This window comes from Simochromis diagramma, unplaced genomic scaffold (genome assembly GCF_900408965.1).
Source record: "Simochromis diagramma unplaced genomic scaffold, fSimDia1.1 OVJJ01000368.1, whole genome shotgun sequence".
NCBI lineage: Eukaryota > Metazoa > Chordata > Actinopteri > Cichliformes > Cichlidae > Simochromis > Simochromis diagramma.
In genome coordinates this window covers 148,348-169,851 of record NW_024386800.1, presented here as the reverse complement: position 1 = coordinate 169,851, position 21,504 = coordinate 148,348, and the positions used below count along the sequence as shown (strand labels likewise).

At 42.4% G+C, this 21,504-nt stretch overlaps 1 long non-coding RNA gene across 1 annotated transcript; it reads left to right on the top strand.

Moving 5' to 3' along the window:
- The first annotated feature begins 13,193 nt into the window (after positions 1-13,193).
- On the top strand, positions 13,194-21,199 carry LOC120729373. Its single transcript, XR_005694921.1, has 5 exons — positions 13,194-17,362; positions 17,436-17,543; positions 18,251-18,361; positions 18,733-19,857; positions 20,981-21,199. It is a non-coding gene; the product is annotated as an uncharacterized LOC120729373 (long non-coding RNA).
- The last annotated feature ends 305 nt before the right edge of the window (positions 21,200-21,504 follow it).

Sequence of the window (21,504 nt, the reverse complement as noted above, 5' to 3'; positions counted from 1 at the left end):
CCGAATGGTGACCGTCGAAACGCTTCTCCCGCTCGCTCTTTGCTCGATGATCCACCGCTCGAGTCTTTCCTCCAACTCGGGCCACCTCGCCTTGTGTCCGCGGAAACTCAGCTGCGTTTTCTTGACCTGCCGGAGCTTGTTTTCTAACTTCCTCCATTTGCGAACCATCGATTCGTTAATCTTAAATTCTCTCGCCGCTGCTCGATTTCCATGTTCCTCCGCGTAGCTGATGGCCTTCAGTTTAAACTGTGCTTTGTAAGCGTGTCTCTTTGCCATTTTCAGGATTGTTAAAACAATGATGTCCTGCATAACGCACATACCTGTTCTTTTATACAGGTATGTGCGATAAAGTCAACGTCCACACTTCACCCTTTAGCGTTCTCATGGTGTTCTCTACTATGTCCTCATTACAACATACAGGGCGCACTGCGCCATAGAGCGCGCCATACTTTTTGAAGAAAATCTAAGGCTTTTAAGTGCGCCTCATGGTCGTGAAAATACAGTAACAGTTGTAGTTCAAAAACATTTCGTGGGGCCTACTATGGAGCCCCAGCCTACACTTTAGGAATTACTCTACTAAAGATATAAGCACATTGATAAATTGGGCATTTACTAATGCAGTGTTTTCCAATCACTGTGCCACAGCACATAGGTGTGGTGTGAGAAGAGATCAAGTGTGCTATACTCTAATTAAAGGTGTTGTCAACTGACAGTAAAAAGAAGTCGAAGAAGAAATTACATGGTCATGCTGAGACAACGCAGAGTATAATTGCAATAGATAAATATCTGAAAAGTAGTTAACCGGTCCCTGAGAAAGTTCTGACCCAGATGAAGGCCCTAGCATGAGTAGTGGTCAGAAGAAAGATTAAAAAAAAGATATACTGGGAACAATTCCGTTTGGTGGTGTGCTGTGGGATTTTTCTAAAGTGAAATATGTACCATAGCTAAAAAATGTTGGGAAACATTGTACTAACCTTTCATGAAATTGAAACGTCATACCTTCAACTGACTCTATAACAGATTTTTTTGGTTTGTTTGTTTTTTGTTTAGGAACTTCCATTAGGAACTGGCATTGGAGTCAGCATGAACTTAAGTCAAACCTGAAGAAGAAGTTCCAGTGTGTGTTTGAGGGGATTGCTAAAGCAGGAAATCCAACCCTTCTGAATCAGATCTACACAGAGCTCTACATCACAGAGGGAGGGACTGCAGAGGTCAATGATGAACATGAGGTCATACAGATTGAAACAGCAAACAGGAAACCAGACAGACCAGAAACAAGAATCAGACAAGAAGACATCTTTAAAGCCTCACCTGAAAGAAATAAACCAATCAGAACAGTGCTGACAAAGGGAGTGGCTGGCATTGGGAAAACAGTCTTAACACAGAAATACACCCTCGACTGGGCTGAAGACAAAGCCAACCAGGACATCCAGTTCATGTTTCCATTCACTTTCAGAGAGCTGAATGTGCTGAAAGACCAAAGGTTCAGTTTGGTGGAACTTGTTCATCACTTCTTTCCTGAAACCAAAGAAGCAGGAATCTGCAGCTTTGAAGACTTCCAGGTTGTGTTCATCTTTGATGGTCTGGATGAGTGTCGACTTCCGCTGGACTTCCACAAAACTACAATCCTAACTGACCCTAGAAAGTCCACCTCAGTGGATGCGCTGCTGATAAATCTCATCAGGGGCAGAATGCTTCCCTCTGCTCACCTCTGGATAACCACACGACCTGCAGCAGCCAATCAGATCTCTCCTTACTCTGTTGACATGGTGACAGAGGTCAGAGGGTTCACTGATCCACAGAAGGAGGAGTACTTCAAGAAGAAATTCAGAAATAAGAGGCAGGCCAGCAGGATCATCTCTCACATCAAGACATCACGAAGCCTCCACATCATGTGCCACATCCCAGTCTTCTGCTGGATCACTGCTACAGTTCTGGAGGATGTGCTGGAAACCAGAGAGGGAGGGCAGCTGCCCAAGACCCTGACTGAGATGTACATCCACTTCCTGGTGGTTCAGGCCAAAGTGAAGAAGGCCAAGTATGATGGAGGATCTGAGACAGATCCACACTGGAGTCCGGAGAGCAGAAAGATGATTGAGTCTCTGGGAAAACTGGCCTTTGATCAGCTGCAGAAAGGAAACCTGATCTTCTATGAATCAGACCTGACAGAGTGTGGCATCAATATCAGAGCAGCTTCAGTGTACTCAGGAGTGTTCACACAGATCTTTAAAGAAGAGAGAGGACTGTACCAGGACAAGGTGTTCTGCTTCATCCACCTGAGTGTTCAGGAGTTTCTGGCTGCTCTTCATGTCCATCTGACTTTCATCGACTCTGGACTCAATCTGCTGGAAGAACTACAAACAACCTCCCAGAAGTCTGAAACAAGAGAATCTGCAGAGAAACACTTCTACCAGAGTGCTGTTGACAAGGCCTTACAGAGTCCAAACGGACACCTGGACTTGTTCCTGCGCTTCCTCCTTGGTCTTTCACTGCAGACCAATCAGACTCTCCTACAAGGTCTGCTTACACTGGCAAGAAGTAGCTCACAGACCAATCAGAAAACAGTTGACTACATCAAGGAGAAGCTCAGTGAGAATCTGTCTGCAGAGAAAAGCATCAATCTGTTCCACTGTCTGAATGAACTGAATGATTGTTCTCTAGTGGATGAAATCCAACAGTCCCTGAGATCAGGAAGTCTCTCTGATGAACTTTCTCCTGCTCAGTGGTCAGCTCTGGTCTTCATCTTACTGTCATCAGAAAAAGATCTGGATGTGTTTGACCTGAAGAAATACTCTGCTTCAGAGGAGGCTCTTCTGAGGCTGCTCCCATTGGTCAAAGCCTCTAACAAAGCTCTGTAAGTAGTCAAGTCAAGTCAACTTTATTTATATAGCACATTTAAAGGACATCAAGTGACGGCCAAAGTGCTGAACAGAGGGATAATATAAACAAATAAAAAGAATTAAAATAGATAAGATGAAAACGTTATAGAAAACATTGTGAGACATCCATATATCTTTGTAAAAATATATGTGTACATGCAAATATGCACATATCTATACATTAAAAGGGGAATCATAGTTTCTCCATTTGATCACAAAGCCAAGTTAAACTGCGTTAGCCAGCATGCCACTGGGGCACAATTTACAGTCCAGTGCCAGAAAAGTAGCTGTGATTACCTACCTGGCACTGTGCACACCGTTGACAGCTTTAGAAGACAGATACTTGAATGCGGTTGTCAGGGTTCCTGGGTTGTATTTTCAGTTTGTTCATGTTGGGTTTATTTCTCACTCGTTCACATTTCCTGCCTTGTTGTGCCAGTTCCTTTCCTGTGTGATGTTAGTTTGATTAAGTTCAGCTGTGTACTCACTGGTCTCTCATTATCATCCTCATCAGCGCATTTAAGTCCTCAGTTTCCACTCGCTCACTGTCTTGTCATTGATGTTGTTTGTTTTCAGTTCAGTTCAGTCAGTCAGTCAGTCAGTCCAGTTGAGTTGAGTTGAGTTGAGTTGAGTCCAGTCCAGTCCAGTCCAGTCAGCCAGCCATTCATCTCCTGCTCTCGTTGTGTCATCCTTTCCGATAAACACCATTATCCTGCACCGTGAGTCGTGCGTTTGGGTCCTCTTCTTCTCATCCACACACAAGACCCTGACAGCGGTGACCGGCCAGACAGTAGTGCATGGAGAAGGGCAGCGAGGGCTCGCGTTAGCCTGGTGAGTCAGGTCCCCAGGAGAGTCGATCACAGGAAAAACGATAAAATCCAGGTTTTCCAGGGTCTATTAAAAAAGCCATGCTCTAAGGGTAAAACAGTAAAATTAAATACTAATTTTAATATGATAATCTAGATCAGATCTCTAATCCTTAAACCTAACCAAGGAAGAAAAAATGGCAGATTAGACTGAAAGTTTAGGCACATAACGATGTGTGCTACTGGGAAAGTTTCTGGGCTGCCTTTCCTTTTAACAGCCTTCCTTCATTGAAAGCAATGCATTATTAGGGACTGTAACATCTAGTCCTTTTTACTGAAACTTTAGCGAAAAATTAAAATGGAGCTAAACAGGGAGAACACACACATGGAGAGCAGTGGCAGACAGACACGCCAGCATACGCTCACCCGGAAGTCTAGCCCACAGCTTGTGTGTATAAGACATAACACATAAGTCCATTTTTCTTTTTTAAAATTGTTTATTAAAAAAAAAGATAATCAGGTACACAATATTTAAAACCGACACAATGTAATTTCTATAGGCCCCTCAAAACATTGGCAGCACTCATCAAGTATATGATACTTTCTTTTAGTTATTTCATAGCTGCAGAAATTGTCACAATTTCTAGAACATTTTAGTGTGACCCTTATCAAATGACCAATATTGCCCACCTTATGATAATCAATAACTTTTCAAACATGAAAAAAAAATCCTTACCAATTTTTTTTCATATCAAAAGCATGTAGACTTATCTGATGTTCTCTTCAATTCAGTTTGTCTCGGATGTTTGAAAAATGTCATAATCAGTGTTCTTATTGCAGAAGTATTATGCCTTACCACCCTAACCAGTTTACGCTCTCTACAGGGTGGGTCATTTATATGGATACACCGTAATAAAATGGGAATGGTTGTTTTTCTTGTGACATTACCAATAAGTTTTGATGTGTCACATGGCCCTCTTCCTATTGAAAAAACAAAAGTTGTATCCAAGATGGCCGACTTCTAAATGGCCACCATGGTCACCAACTATCTTGAGGAGTTTGCCCCCTCACATATACTGATCTGCCACAAACAGAACTTTAATATCACCAACCATTCCCATTTTATTACAGTGTATCCATATACACCAATGGCCCACCCTGTATAATTATTCAGCTTTTATTACCAAGCAGTCAGCGTATCCATTTTACCAAATTAAGAACATAGGACATAGGACTTAGGTTTACCAGCCTCAGGTTTCTAACACAGATTTCTTATATTCATTTTTTTTCTGGCTGTCAGTTGGTTTGTAACTTACTGTTAGTTTTTTTTTCTTTTCTCTTTTTCTTTTACATCTCTGATATGGCAATCATCATGAAATCCAAGTTAAAGGAAAACTTGGACTTCACCTTATTGGTCATTTAAGTTTTGAAGGTTTTCCAAGTGTGTTCAAAAGTGGGCTGCTAGGTATCAGAAAATTACAGCAAAGTAATAAAAATTATGTCTTCCTTGAAGGCTTCCATAATTGGAGTTCCCACTGAATTACATTTTACTCATTGCTTTTTTGGTATTTTAGAGCAAATGTTTTACAATTAATTCGTAACATTTTAGTTTCTCTCACATTGAAAGGAGTGTTTGCAGGCTGCAATTATATCCTACACTAAGCAAAATATTATCGTACTGTTTCCCAAACAAATGCCCTGGTGCAATATTTGTGTTTGTTTTCACTCCCTCCTGTCATATTTTTTAAATCCATTTATCCGTCCATCTTCATCCGCTTTATCCGAGGCTGGATTTTTTAAATCATGTTCTAAAATATATATAATTGTCTCTGAAGAAATTAGCTTTCCAATAATAAGGCAGATTTCTTTTAGTATGGTTACAGTTTTTACTAACCTCTAAACCATAAGTCATGGAAAGTGAATTTTACAAGAACTGAGGGCTGTCCTTAACCATACTTAAACAGCTTATTTTAAATAAAAGATGAGCTGATTGTCTATAGCATTGTTCGGTATGTTATTATAAAAAAAAAAAGATTATTTTGAACTGTATCAAGGAACAATACTCACAGATTTTAAAATTAGGAAAGTGATCAGCAGTACTATATGACTGTACCTGCAGGTACTGAACTAAATTGGTAAATGGTAAATGGCCTGTATTTATAGAGCGCTTTACTAGTCCCTAAGGACCCCAAAGCGCTTTACACATCCAGTCATCCACCCATTCACGCACACATTCGCACACTGGTGATGGCAAGCTACATTGTAGCCACAGCCACCCTGGGACGCACTGACAGAGTGCTAGACTAGAATCGCTAAATCTAACAAGTCCTTACTGGTTTCCATTTAAATAATGTGGTATATCTGTGTTTTAATGAGGAAATGTAATATATATGTATTTTAAGTTATTTTGTTATGCATTAGGTGTAGGGATGGGTATTGATACGATTTTCACGATTCCGATTCCATTTTCGATTCTGTTTAACGATTCGATTCTTTATCGATTCTCTTATCGATTCTTTTTAAAAAAGGAGAACACTAAGGTCGATTAGCTTAGAACTTTGTTTTATATCTTCTCTTTGAACAAGATAGAAATTTAGGAGTAACATGGCCTTACAAACCCAGCAGTGAGATCTTAAGAGATCCAGCCTACGGTTCTTCAATGTGGTGTCACAGGGACCCCGGGGAAAAAAATTGTAAATGTAAAATAATAAAATAAATATTCTTCTGTAGCAATAACAAAGTATAACATAAATTATTCTGTGGCAATTACACAAGAATATCCAGTAATGTCCCTGCCTACAATTAAACACATTCACTTACCGAAAATCGGGGGCATCTGCTGTGGCAAATGGGTGCAAGCCTTTTACCATAAGCTTAGTCACTGCTCGGTAACATTAGTCTATCCTGGCTTGAAAGGAGACGCTACCGGTAGACTGCAGCGAGAACTGCCAGCGAGCGCCAGCCAGACTCTGTCTGTGTCTCTCATCATGGTCACCTAGACGCACAGTAATGGCAGTAATGGCAGATAAGGCAGATCGCGCTAACATAATATGCACTGTTAGTTGATTATTTACCTGCCGCATTAACGGGAGAGGACGTGCAAACGTTACCGCTGCTGCTGGGTGGAGATTCACGAGTCCGGAGCGGAATTAAAAACATGACATTCATTTAAGGTTATCACGTGTTTTGTGAGCAAATGCTTTTGCATATTCGTAGTGTTTCCTGCCAGGTAAATTACGCTCCGCAACGTGGTGACGTCATTCAGGGCGACTGGAATCGATAAGGGAATCGTTTGCAAAAATGGCAAACAATTCCAAGGAATTGAAACAGTGGGAACCGGTTCTGAAATAGAACCGGTTTTCGATACCCATCCCTAATTAGGTGCATATTAAACTTTTTATCTTTCTTGTTTGGGTTGAACACTTAAATTGGTTTCATTTGATCCTAAATACCTTTGTTTTTCAGACTGTCTGGCTGTAACCTTTTGGAGAGAAGCTGTCAAGCGCTGTCCTCAGTTCTCAGCTCAATGAGAATGGTGGACCTGAGTAACAACAACCTGCGGGATTCAGGCGTTAAGCTTCTGTCTGTTGGACTAAAGAGTCCACACTGTACACTGGAAGCTCTCAGGTCAGCATCCAGACTTTTCCAAAAATTATTACATTAATTATACTCGTGTAATTAAACCCTTATGAAGGTAACATCGAGGGAACAGTTTACCCTGCCCGGGATAGGGTTACCGATCAACTGATCACCACCTGGTGGTGAGTTGGATCAGGTGGCGGGGGAGGACGCTGGACAGACCTGGCGCACCTAAACGCATAGTAAGGGTGTGCTGGGAATGTCGAGCAGAGGCCCCAGTCCGCGAGATCTTCAACGCACACCTGCGGCAGAGCTTCAACAGCATTCCAAGGGAGACTGGGGACATTGAGTCCGAATGGACCATGTTCAGCGTCTCCATTGCTGAAGCTGCTGCATTGAGCTGTGGCCGCAAGGTGGTTGATGCCTGCTGTGGTGGTAATCCCTGAACCAAATGGTTGACACCAGAGGTGAAGGGAGCCACGAGGCTGAAGAAGGAGTCCTATTGGGCTTGGTTAGCCTGTGGGACTCCAGAGGCAGCCGACAGCTATCGACAGGCCAAGCGGAATGCGGCTCGGGCAGTGGCTGAAGCAAAAACTCGGGTGTGGGAGGAGTTAGGAGGGGCCATGGAAAAAGACTTCCGGACTGCCTCGAAGAGATTCTGGCAAACCGTCAGGCATCTCAGGAGGGGAAAGCAGTGCTCTACCTGCATTGTGTATAGTGCTGGCGGAGCGCTGCTGACATCGACTGAGAAAATTGTCAGGCGGTGGAAGGAATACTTCGAGGACCTCCTTAATTGCACTGACACGTCTTCCGAGGAGGAAGCAGAGTCTGTGGATGAGGGGAATGACCCGCCAATTTCCGGAGGCGAAGTCACTGAGGTAGTTAAACAACTCCTTGGTGGCAGAGCCCCTGGTGTTGATGAGGTCCGCCCTGAGTTCCTGAAGGCTCTGGACGTTATAGGGCTGTACTGGTTGACACGCCTCTACAATGTTGCGTGGAGATCAGTGGCAGTACCTGTGGACTGGCAGACCGGGGTGGTGGTCCCCAGCTCTAAGAAGGGGGACTGGAGGGTGTGTTCCAACTACAGGGGGATCACACTCCTCAGCCTCCCTGGGAAAGTCTATGCCAGGGTGCTGGAAAGGAGAGTTCGTCCGCTAGTCGAACCTCGGATACAGGAGGAACAATGCGGCTTTCGTCCTGGTCGTGGAACACTGGACCAACTCTTTATCCTCTCGAGGATACTTGAGGGTGCATGGGAGTTTGCCCAACCAGTCTACATGTGTTTTGTGGACTCGGAGAAGGCATTCGACCGTGTCCCTCGGGGTGTCCTGTGGGAGGTGCTGCGGTAGTATGGGGTGTCTGGCCCATTGCTATGGGCCATTCAATCCCTATACAACCGTTGCAAGAGCTTGGTTCACATAGCCAGCAATGAGTCGGACTCGTTCCCGGTGGGTGATGGACTCCGCCAGGGCTGCCCTTTGTCACCAATTCTGTTCATAATTTTTATGGACAGGATTTCTAGGCGCAGCCAAGTGGTGGAGGGCTTTCACTTTGGTGGCCTCAGAATCTCATCTCTGCTTTTTGCGGATGATGTGGTTCTGTTGGCTTCATCAGGTGAAGGCCTCCAGCTCGCATTGGAACGGTTCGCAGCCGAGTGTGAAGCAGCGGGAATGAGGATCAGCACCTCCAAATTTGAGGCCATGATTCTCAGCTGGAAAAAGGTGGAGTGCCCACTCCGGGTCAGGAATGAGTTCCTGCTCCAAGTGGAGGAGTTCAAGTATCTCAGGGTCTTGTTCGCGAGTGATGGGAGAAAGGAGCCGGAGATCGACAGACGGATTGGTGCTGCGGCTGCAGTAATGCGGACGCTGCACCGGTCCGTCGTGGTGAAGAGGGACCTGAGTGTAGAAGCGACACTCTTAATTTACCGGTCAATCTACGTCTCTACCCTCACCTATGGCCACGAGCTGTGGGTAGTGACCGAAAGAATGAGATCGCGGATATAAGCGGCAGAAATGAGCTTCCTCCGAAGGGTGGCTGGCCTCTCCCTTAGAGATAGGGTGAGAAGTTCGGCCATCCGGGAGGGGCTCAGAGTAGAGCCGCTGCTCCTCCATCTGACAAGGATGCCTCCTGAGCGCCTCCTGGGTGAGGTGTTCCGGGCATGTCCCACCGGGAGGAGGCCCGGGGCAGACCCAGGACACGCTGGAGAGATTACATCTCTCAGCTGGCCTGCGAACGCCTTGGTGTTCCTCCGGATAAGCTGGAGGAGGTGGCTGGGGAGAGGGAGGTCTGGGCTTCTCTGCTTAGGCTGCTGCCCCCGCAACCCGGCTCCGTATAAAACGGATGAAGATGGATGGATGGAGGGATGGATAATTAAACTTTCATTTCATGTTTTTAAGAGGCAAAGCGTGAAATGGACATGGTAAACCTGCGTGTCTATTGCATGTTTTGCCATGATTCTGAGTTGAAGAGGGAGAATATAATACAGGAGACATAGCATGATGGAGATTGTGAAAACAGACAGAAGGAGACAGAGCGCTAAAATCATTGAAATCAGGAAGATGGAACACACCAGGAAAGATAAATAACCTAAATCTGACTAAGACAGGAGAAGCAAAACTGAACACGATGTACACAGGACAAGTGACTATCACAATAAAATGGACAGAGACCCAGGCAGAGAGCTAAACTTAAGAGACACTACTAAACATACTGAAAAGGTAAACAAACACAGAGATATAGGTGAGGTGTGGGAGAGGGCAGAAAAGAGAGACAGAAAGAAAGGGACAGAGAGAGAGACAGTATAAAGAGAGAGACAGAGAGATGCAAAGCAACTAACATAACAGAGCAAAAATTAAGAACCATAACAGATTTCAGATGCACAAGAGAATAATATACACAGAGACTAAGACCAATATTTAATAATTTCAAAAAGTCCAGAATCAATCTCAATATATGTCATGATCCTGGGTCCTTTTGACCCAGCGTTTTGTGTTTTCTCTTCGCGATTTTGGTTCTGTTCTCTAATTGGTGTTTACCCTGTTCCCCCCGTGTGTTCCTGTTTTATTGTGAAGGTCTGCGTCTTATGTGAGTGTTTTCAGTTTGCCTCCCTGGTCTCGTCATGTTAATCACTCCCAGCTGTGTCTCCCACCTGTGTGTAATCTCCCTGTGTTCTGAGTGTATTTAAGTTGTATTTTCTGTCTTAGTAATGGCTGGTTCGTCTGTGTTGTTTCCCCTCAGTCTCCCTGCGTGTATTTCCCCGGACCTCCCTGCATCCTCGTTTCTGGTTTGTGTTATTAGCTTATCCAGTTTAGGTTTCCGGTTTCTTGTTTTTCCACCAGTGCTGTTTTGTGCCCACCATTGTAAATAAATATTCACCTGCACCAGAGCTGCCGCCTTTTGGGTCCTTTTCTACTACTCCACACGGCTTGCCCCGCAAACCGTGACAATATACTTGGTCAACGAATATACGATGAGGATAAATATAAAGAGGAAGAGCTGTCTAGTTAGTTATTGTCATGGTCTTTGTTCTTTGACCTAAACCCCTCAAAAATGGCAGATTACCTCGGGTAAAAGACTGACAGTTGAGGCACAAATAAAAAAAAAGTTGCCTCAACAAAAGGACACTTTGGGCACCCATCAGGAAAGGGGCGGGTGCTCCCTCTGCACGTGCCTGAGCTGGATCCAGAGCAGCTGGGTCCACAGCAGCTCAATCCACAGGTTTAATCTTGTAGTTTTCCTGACCCAGCAAACCCAGGAGCTGTTCACAAGCCCACCCACCCTGAGATGCACTGGCATAGGTTTGGGATCTAAGAATGCATCTTTTTTGTTTTTTTACATATCGGTTATTATATTAATAGTTGATTTATTTATAAATTAATGTATTAATGTAACGTATTAATGGCACATTTCTGTAGGCTGTCAGGCTGTCTGATCACAGAGGAAGGCTGTACTTCTCTAACTTCAGCGCTGAGCTCCAACCCCTCCCATCTGAGAGAGCTGGACCTGAGCTACAATCATCCAGGTGATTCAGGGATGAAGCTGCTGTTGACTGGACTAAAGGATCCAAGCTGGAGACTGGACACTCTCAGGTATGGGGAGAATGTCTAATAGAGGAGAAAGAGCTGGAAACATTTCCAGTGAAAACTGAAAGCCTTTTCACTGGAACATTTACTGTGTCCTTCACTCACTTCCTGGTTGTTTCTCAAAACTTAAAATGTACAGCTCTATCACTTCTGACATAAATGAAGTAAGAAAACCTCATTTTTCTTACTTCAGGAATGTTTATAGGGTTACTGAAGTTGGGACTAGCTGGCATCTAACGATGTAAACACAGCAAAGACAAGCTGGAGAATAAACGCAAACTTTTTTTGCCTCAATAAATCTGAACTTGAGGGTCTTTGATGGTCAGAGACAAATGCAATTTAATAGCAGGAACAGATGCTGAAAACAGGCCAAACTTCAGTCAGAAGAATACCTGAAGCGATCCGTTCTCAGCACGAGGTCAGTCATTTATATACTGTGGCATAATTTGGATTACTTGCTACGAAAAATTCCTTATCCTCAGCTTCCTGCACCCATTGATATGTTTGTTAGCCTCAGAGTGATTCTTTTTATGACTTTATAAAAAATTTGCTGTCTGGTAAACCATGAGCTGATGATTAGTACGATTGATATGTAAAAAGAATTTGGTCATTAATTGGTTTCCAGCACTGCATACAAAGATATTTTCCTGTTGCACTTCGACACACACTTGACTGCCCATATGGAAAAGAAATAGTAAAAACATATATGATTTACTCATGAAAGTGGCCACTTTCTCATTACTTTCATATATATTTTTTAGTAAGTATATAAAACATAAAGTTTCATTATATAATTTTTCAAGGGATCTTATATGTGCTTTCACTCCTGTATGCTTTTCATATAAGTTTCATACAAGACAGATAAAAACTTTATAGGATTTATATATATCTTTTCCATATGGTTGACATTAGAGGGGAGATCTCACAGGCAAGGAAAAAATTATGCTTCCTGGGTACTATTCGTATCTTCATCATAAACGAAATACAGCCTCACAACACCCCCATGTGACAATAATAAACAATAGCTTTAAATGATGAAAAGGGGTTTAGAAGCCCTGTAACTCATGGGATATAAACGCATCACAAGTTAAAAAAGAAAAGGGCATAAATTAAATCTGTCAATGCTGACAGAAAGGACTCTGGTGCAGACTCAGATTTTAGGAAAAGAGAGTTCACACGTTTATTTACAATCCAACAGTGCAACATATATACAAGGTGTCTCCAGGGAAAGGAACGGGGGAAAATAGTCCACACTCTCACTCCTCTTCAGCCACTTATGCTCATGCTCCTCCAGACTCCATACCACTGGAACAAACAGGTATCCAGGAAGTACAGGGGATTTGTATTGAAAAGACATGAGTTCACAGTTTGAGTCAGTCATATTTCATTCAATACAGTGGTGTACTGACAGATCCAGGATCAGACCAAATCATCAGCAGTTTGATCCACGTATGGATTGAAGTGTATTTCTGAAAATGTTGGACTGTTTCTTTATCAGTGTCTAACAGTATGTAGACACTGATAAATATGAGAGCCATGTGATGTCCATGTGTGCATGTTGGAAGAGACTGTGCTGCTCTGACCCCCCTCCTCCTTTCAGGTTGGAGCCTGCTGGAGTCCGATGGTTGACACCAGGTCTGAGGAAGTGTAAGTGTGTTTTTAATGTGATTCATGACAACAAAGCAGCACACATTCAACCATCTTCAAACTGTCACATCACTCATTCACATCTCTGATGTCAGGAGTCATCATCAACGTGTCAATCAATGAACAGATGATGGATCAATAACTGCAGCTGGATTGTGTTTGTTCTCTCATCAGATTCCTGTCAACTCACAATCGACACAAACACAGTTCACACAAACCTCCAACTGTCTGACAACAACAGCCAGGTGACATATGTGGAGGAGGTTCAGTCGTATCCTGATCATCCAGACAGATTTGATATTTGCCCTCAGCTGCTTTGCAGAAATGGTCTGACTGGTTGCTGTTACTGGGAGGTTGAGTGGAGAGGAAATGTTCGCATATCTGTGAGTTATAGAAGAACCAGAAGGAAAGGAGAGAGTCCTGACTGTGTGTTTGGATGGAATGATCAGTCCTGGAGTTTGTGGTGCTCCAATTATATTCCTCTTTGTGTCTGGCACAATAACATAAAAACATCCATCTCCTCCTCCTCCTCCTCCTCTGTCTCTAACAGAGTAGCAGTGTATGTGGACTGTCCTGCTGGCACTCTGTCCTTCTACAGAGTCTCCTCTGACACTCTGATCCATCTGCACACCTTCAACACCACATTCACTCAAACTCTTTATCCTGGATTTACAGTCTGGTCTGGTTCGTCAGTGACTCTGTGCAGGTTTGAGTGTAAAGAGTGTTCTCCTGTTAGAGAAACAGTCTGACTGTTGAACAGACTGTTGTTCAATCTGTACATATCAGTCTCTTTTACTCAGTAACATGTTTTCAGATTCATGGATTCAATCAGTTCTTAAAAAGTTCTTTTAAACTGTTCTAAACGATTCCTTGGAAACTTCTTCCTCTTCAGTCCTTAAAAAATGGAAGCTACCATTATTCCAGGGTCCAGATGTTATTTTTCTCTCTTTTTTCACTCAAAGCATGGAATTTACAGTGTCGCTTATGCTGTGGTTATTTGAGTCATTTTTGGAAGCAGGACAGGAAGGAAGGTCTGAACAGAGAAGATAAGAACACAGTTTTTGAGAAGACATTTGGGAGTTTCAGAGGTACACCTAAATTTAGCACAGCAACTCTACTACATCATTTCTATAGCTCTGGTGACCGGATTGTTCAATAACAGTACAATCATGTTGGTTTATGGAAAGATGTTCCTAAATAGATTTCAGTCTAAGCTGCTGTGGTTAAATTCAGTGTATTTACTGAATTAACTGATGTTTTTTTGTTTCAGTAGGAGTGAAATCTTCAGCTTATCCCTGTTTATGAATAGTAAATAAAGAATAACGCCCAGTCTTATTATGGTAAATGTAATACAACGGTCTACAGATGAGTATATTTACATATGATTTTGCAAATGATGTTAAAATAGTCTTTTTAAATGTAATCAAATAATGTAATCTGTGTGATGAAATGAGCGTGCTCTTTGAACTTAGTGTTGATTCTGAATCAAATAGAAAAGCCTGTACTGGTCTGGTGTCAAGAGAAGTGGAAATTCATTATCAACTTTCTCAAGAGAAAGCCGGTGAAGAGGATGTAAAAAATGTTGTCTGAGAATATTTAGTTTTTATTTCTTCTAGTTTGGTGCAGTGATAAGAGATAATATTTGAGAATCTATATTTTAACCAAATCACTGTGGAGTTAAAATTTGGAAATGTAATTGTTGTTTTTCTCTGCTCACTTGTGTGGAGTTGATTTGAAGCCGAGAAGACTTGGATTACTTTCAACTGAGTAACTGCTTCCATATGTGGGCTTGCGCTAGCAAGACTGGGAGAAGAATGCATTACTGGCCAGGACTTGACTCTCTCAACCATCCACACAGACCAGTAGATGAAATTGTAATCACCATAGAGTAGAGTAGGAAGTTTATGGAATTTTTTAATTAATCTGACTGTATAATTGAGATCATCTGATTAAGCGGTTTTCTTTGCTCCTGCAACATTGCTTAAATAAATATTCCATCTGGATTTAAAGTCTATATTGTCGAAATTCCCTTTATGGCTTTAATAGTACAGGTTCAAACTTCTGTTTGAGTATTGCATCTTTAAATGGCTCTTTCCAAAAGAGAACCCTTTTCATGTCTTTTTCCACTCAAAGCTTCACATTGGATATCAGTATGTAGTGTTTCTCTGAAGCTTAGTTCACAACCAGCTCCTTTGCATTTTCAACAAGAAATCCAGCTTCATGTTTATCTTTCATCAAAGCAGAAAATGCTGAGCTCAGCAAATCCATTTATTATAGACCTGGTTAGAATCCCAATGAGAAAAGCAGCATTTATTATGATGTAGTCAAAGGAGCTTGCAAAGAAAAGCATCTGGACTCCTTTAAGTTGCTTGAAGACGTTTCACCTCTCATCCGAGAAGCTTCTTCAGTTCTAAGGTCAAATGGTGGAGAGTCCCACTATCAGATGAGTCATTTTTGTACTGAACGCTTTTATTTCACTCTGCTGTTTAGCTGTAAAGGACAAGAAAACGTAAACAAAAGGCTCTCAGTTTCCTCTTGGATTAAACTGATTATTTTGTTTGTTTGTTTTTTAAAATTATCTGTTAAAGTTCTACATCAGGAAATAAATTTAAGTGACAATGCAGATAAAATTAAATCTTAAATGACTCAAAAAAATGGTTGTTATTTTCTAACTTCTACAAAAAAATGTCACTCGACACTTTTCTGAAAATCCCGTTCAAAACAAGCTGACAGTGACACATGAAAGTGTTACTGGAAAGAGCTTCTGTTGTGTGTTTCTCTGTGTGTATTGTTAGCACAGAATTAGTTGATGGTCAGATGGGTAAAAAAAAATCAAGAGACTGTAAATTATTGTTTAATTATACATGTGACATGTAAACAGTTGGCTATCCCCAGTTTCCTTTTTTTAAGTCAGTCAATCAAATAAGTCAACAAATAAAGAAATGAGTTTAAAAGGAGAGAATTTTTGGAAAAAAGAAAACATACATGTATAAAGAGAAGTGTTGTCACTGTGCAGACTGGTGTCATTAAGAGCTCAGAGTCCAGCAGAAACAACAGCAGCAGAAGGCATTTGATGAACATCAAACATCAGCCTGTATCTGCAGCAACAGTGTTGGTATCCAGCAGTGACCTTTGACCTTCAATCGCATCCAATGATTTATTTTGCTTTCCTCCAGTCTGATATTTTTTAATGTGTTCAGATAATTGTTTGAGTCAATATATACAAGAAAGGTTTTAACAACGTGTTAAATATCTGATGGCGTTATCAATATTAGCTAACCCTGACCCCATCTCTCCAGAGTTTGAGAGAGGAGCTGAAGAGAGCAGCATATTAAGACAGTGGAGAAGAGGTGAGCATGCGACACAGCAGACACAGGAGAGTTTAAAGGAGCCATTATGGCTCAATATAAGCTCTGAGATCAAAACCTGAACTCACACTGTCAACATGACCGAAGCTTCCAGTCACAGTGAATCTGTGTGTCAGGGACACTGCTGTCTGACTGCATACAGCTGACAGTGAGATGAAGCAGGAAAGAAGCAGCTGATATTTGGACAGCACACATGATGGAAAAGTAGTTAAAGTAAAGGCTGTAAAACCAAGTAAACGCTGAAAGTACAAAAATCGCTAATGTCACATAACTTTGCCGACATGTGTCCAACAGTAATGTTTTAATGTTCTTCATTATTAAACATTTGCACATAAATAAGAACCATAATATTCAGTACTTACTTTTAAAGTTTACTCTTCAGCCGCCCCACTTCAGCCGGGTTTTTTTCCGGCAAAATTATCCACACTCACCGCCGCGCTATGAAGTCTGGGATATGTTGGGTCCATGAAGTCTACACCGCCACATCCTTAAAATTCAGGGAAATGAATGGGCCGTATTTCGAGCAGCCTTTGAATTGGGACGGCCTTCGTCACGTTGCTGTGACGTATTCGCCCTTAAAATGCAGCCTTCAAGGCTGCAGACCCTGAATTGGGATACAGCCAGTGAATCAGTGTGTATCAGTGAATGTATCATGTTTGCTTCACGGCTCCATCTAGTGGACAGATAGTAGAAGTAGAGCAGCTGAAGTAGAGCGGCTTCCTCTGCCTCACACTGCTGTCTGACTGCATTCAGCTGACACTGAGATGAAGCAGGAAAGAAGCAGCTGATATTTGGACAGCACACATGATGGAAAGGAGGATTTCAGTTGATGTGCACATGAATGATTTGTGTTTCCTCTGCAGGTGAAGGTACAAAGTCTGTGTAAGCTGATGTGGATGTGAATTAAGCATCATGGATCACTGTGAGGACAGAGAGGAGGGAGTCCCTCCCTCCAAAAGCACTCCGTGTGGGGAGCACGAGAGCCAGACCAAAGCTCAGAGGTGAGATGACCATCTCTAACTCTCCATGAATCTTCTCCATCTCACAGCTCAGCACTCACATCATTATTCACAGGAACCAACATGGACCTCCACCCAGCTGTGTGTCTTTAAAGAGTGATGCATCTAAAGATGAAGCCATTAAATGAAATTAAAAAGCCCAGCAAGCGTCTGCTGCAGAGAGGTGAGATGTTACTAACATCAAATCTTTGATGTTAGTTTGGTGTCTGATTTAAACACTGATTTACACTGCCAACACTTGTTTGGGGTTTCCTTCTGCAAAAGCTCACACTGCAAACCACTTTCTCTTTTGGTATGAAGGAAGGCCTAAAGGACAGTGAACTGACACACTATTCTTATAATTGTGTAGCAGTTTTAATTTATTGTGCAGTTGTGGACGATCATGGCTCAAGAGTTGGGAGTTCGCCTTGTAATGGGAAGGTTGCCTATTGGCTCCCTGGCTTGGACAGTCTCGGTCGTTGTGTCTTTGTGCAAGACACTTCACCCGTTGCCTACTGGTGGTGGTCGGAGGGCCCGGTGGCGCCAGTGTCCGGCAGCCTCGCCTCTGTCAGTGCGCCCCAGCTGTGGCTACAATGTAGCTTGCCTTCACCAGTGTGTGGATATGTGTGTGTGAATGGGTGAATAAGTGGATGTGTAAAGCGCTTTGGGGTCCTTAGGGACTAGTAAAGCGCTATACAAATACAGGCCACTTACCAGTTGTATCAAATTCTCTGGTTCGGCACACATGCCAGCCAGCTTTCCATCTGACTGCACACTCCTCTCATGTCTGACCTCACTATAGGAATGAACCACACCTCCACCACAAAAAGTATTCAAAGTCTTCACCAGCTTCTGTGGCTGCAAATGAACAACACATTTTTCTTCTCACAGGATCCGTGGGACACCTGCTGAACCTGATCCCAGCTTTGTCTCCCTAAAGAGTAACTGGTCTTCAGATTGTCCAATTAATTTTAAAATCCTGCGGGCATCTGCAGCACAGAGGTGAACTGTTACTAACATGAACACTTTGAGAGCTGATTTGACTATTTGATGTTGTTGGATATAATCTGCAGTGCAAATACATAATTCCCTCGATCCCATCCCCGCACAGCATTGGTTTCAAAACAACTGAAAGTTCACTTAAGCCAACAGGAAGTGATGCTCGTGTTTGTGTTTTCTTCTATCAGTCATGTTGTGATGTATGTTGGAGGAAGTTAGAGGAGGTAACACTAACTTTGGTGCAAAGATTTCCCTTTTACTCATAAACTCAGAGCATCAATGATGCCCCAACTTTTCTGATAGTCAGGGTTTTGAACAGAAGATAATTTTTATTGTCATTATACAAGTTTATTCTTCACATGGTTAAACTGCAGGATCACAGTGGACTCTGCAACTTACCTGACAGACTTCGACCTCAGTGGGAGTCTTGGTTGCATGACCTGGGAAACCTTGCAGACGCAAAGGTTCACAGATGCTACATTCCTTCTAACTTCAAGGCACAGCACTACGAACTTCATCATTTTTCTGATGCAAGTGCATCTGGATATGGAATGTGCACTTACCTCAGAGCAGTAAGCACAACTGGTGAAGTCCACTGCTCATTGGTGATGGGAAGATCAAGAGTTCCACCAACCAAAGTCACAACTATACCTCGGCTTGAGTTGTCAGCGGCCATTGTTGCTGTGCGCACTGGTGACATGCTAAAAAAGGAATTGGCAATGGAAATTTCTGAAGAAATTGGACTGACTCGAAGGTGGTACTCGGATACCTCAGCAATGGAGCCAGAAGATTTCATGTGTTTGTTGCAAACCGAGTGGAACGCATCAAACAAAGCACAGATTCAACCCAATGGAGGTATGTAACTTCCGAAGATAATCTGGCGGACCACCCCTCAAAAGGCCTCACAGCAGAACAAATTGTTGCATCAAACTGGTTCAAAGGCCCAGACTTGCTTTGGCAGAAGGTCATACCCAGTGGTGAAATTAAGGTGGGAGAGTTATCAACCAGTGACCCGGAAGTTAAGAAGGTTCAAGTCCACAAGATACAAGTGGAGGAACAAAGGTCCCTGTTAGATCGCCTACTTAAGTTTTCCGACTGGTCGAGAATGATTAAGGCAGTTGCTAGACTCAAGCGGTATGTGAAAGGAGCAAAGGATCACAAGAGTAGATCACATGACAAAAACAGCAAAACAGAATTGTTAAAGTATTCATTTTAAATTTCAATTCAGGTTAGTTTTTTTGTGCGCAACACAGATTTTCTGTGCACAGAGACCCTGCCAGCAGTGCACAATTGCGCACGTGCGCAGCTTAGAGGGAACATTGCCTCCTAGTCTCCTTTTTTGCTAGCACACATGGTGTCTGCATGCTGCAGCTCACAGTTAGCTCCACACATGGAGAAAATATCATTCAAAGAGTAGAAATAAGTGAGAAAGAAGATGGAGAATAAGGCAATAAGGCCCTAAAGGACTATTTAGCACCTCCTGGATGTCAGCTCACGAGGTTTGTGTGTTTTATTTTCTGTAATTAAGGATTTTTGATTGATTGACACTACGTACAAGAGCGCATTTTGATGTGATGTTTTTGTTTTATTGTTTTGTCCGTGAGCAGTTCTCACGGGTTGCCAAGACTAGAATAAACCCTGTTCTATAACTACATCGTGCGTACGTCAATCCTTGAGGGTGCTACAGTGTAACTGTTCATATAGAGTGTTATTAAGTTTATTGGTAATGCAATCATATGGCACACTGACTTCTGAGAAAATTTTAAATGGCACTCGCCATCAGAAAGGTTGCCTACCCCTGCTATAAACCATTGAATCAGATACCGAAGCAATTAGGTTCTAAATGAAGCTTCAGACGTCACTGATCACAAGACCCTGACCAAACGAATCAAGCTTCAACACGATGCTTCTGAAGCAAGCGGGCCATCACTACGAAAACTCATTTCAACTCTGATGTCTTCTTAAAGTCATTGCTTAGTAACATCTCGTATGATTTCAGATCCTTGCTGTTCCCCACCTGCCCTGTAGGTGGGGAACATTTCATTCACAAAACAACATCTTCAAGAAAGATGTTGGTTCCACTTTAAAGCTTTGCTTTTGGGAAGGAATATTAGGAAGAAGGTTTGTTAGGAAAAAGTTCCCATTTTGATGGGATTTACGAACAAAGATACAGTAGAGTGCATCCCCTCACAGCTCGTGGGTTAGTGTTGCTTCTTTGTGTATTTGATAGTGATAGAGATATGAATCTCTATGGGAACATTTTGACCTGATCTTGTGCAACAAGACATGAAAACTCTTCAGCAATGTCATTATTCATGTTTGTAATATAATCTATTGTGTTTTCACATATTTTATACTAAAGTGTTTATTGTCTGGCAACATAAGTCCAAATCTCACAAGGCTGGCCAGCATGATTGACAGTGGCTAGAGCCACGAGCAGTCAGACTTTGTTTATTGAGCACAATATGGATAAAATAATTGAGAAGCTCACGGCTCTGCATCCGGAGATCTTGAATTGGGACCAGTGATGGACATTAGAGCAACTGCGGAAGGGAATGAATTTCTTCGGCCTAAACCTAACCTAAAAAAATTCACTATTTTCATGTGGCCTTCCCTCACCAGATGGAAGCTCCAAGGATGAAGCTGGAACAATTACCCCAGATTACAAGACTGGTTTGACTCTCTGCCCTATCCTTCTACTTCCTCAAGGTCACCTGCGTCAACTACGGGATTGTTGACTTTTGCTTAACTGCCTGAAAGGACACTCGGGAGTTGGACACACACACACACACACACACACACACACACACACACACACACACACACAATATACAGTAAGTTGTGAGATTTAATGAATGAAAATCAGCTCGTCTATCTTGGCTAAATGTCAAACTGCATGAAAATGAGGAGAAGTGAAGTTATTACTATAGCAACACACTTAGGCAATGTATTCATATTTGTTAATTGACTAACAACATAAATAACAGAACAAACATGGAACTTGCAAAGTTTCTCTATTTTCTGCCGGTGAACAGGGAGAAGGAGCTCGACGATTCCTTAGTTTGCACGATTTTTAGTAACATACAGTCTTTCAGTATCACAGAAGAGAAAAATAGTATGGAATTTGTTGAAAATTAAATAAATAA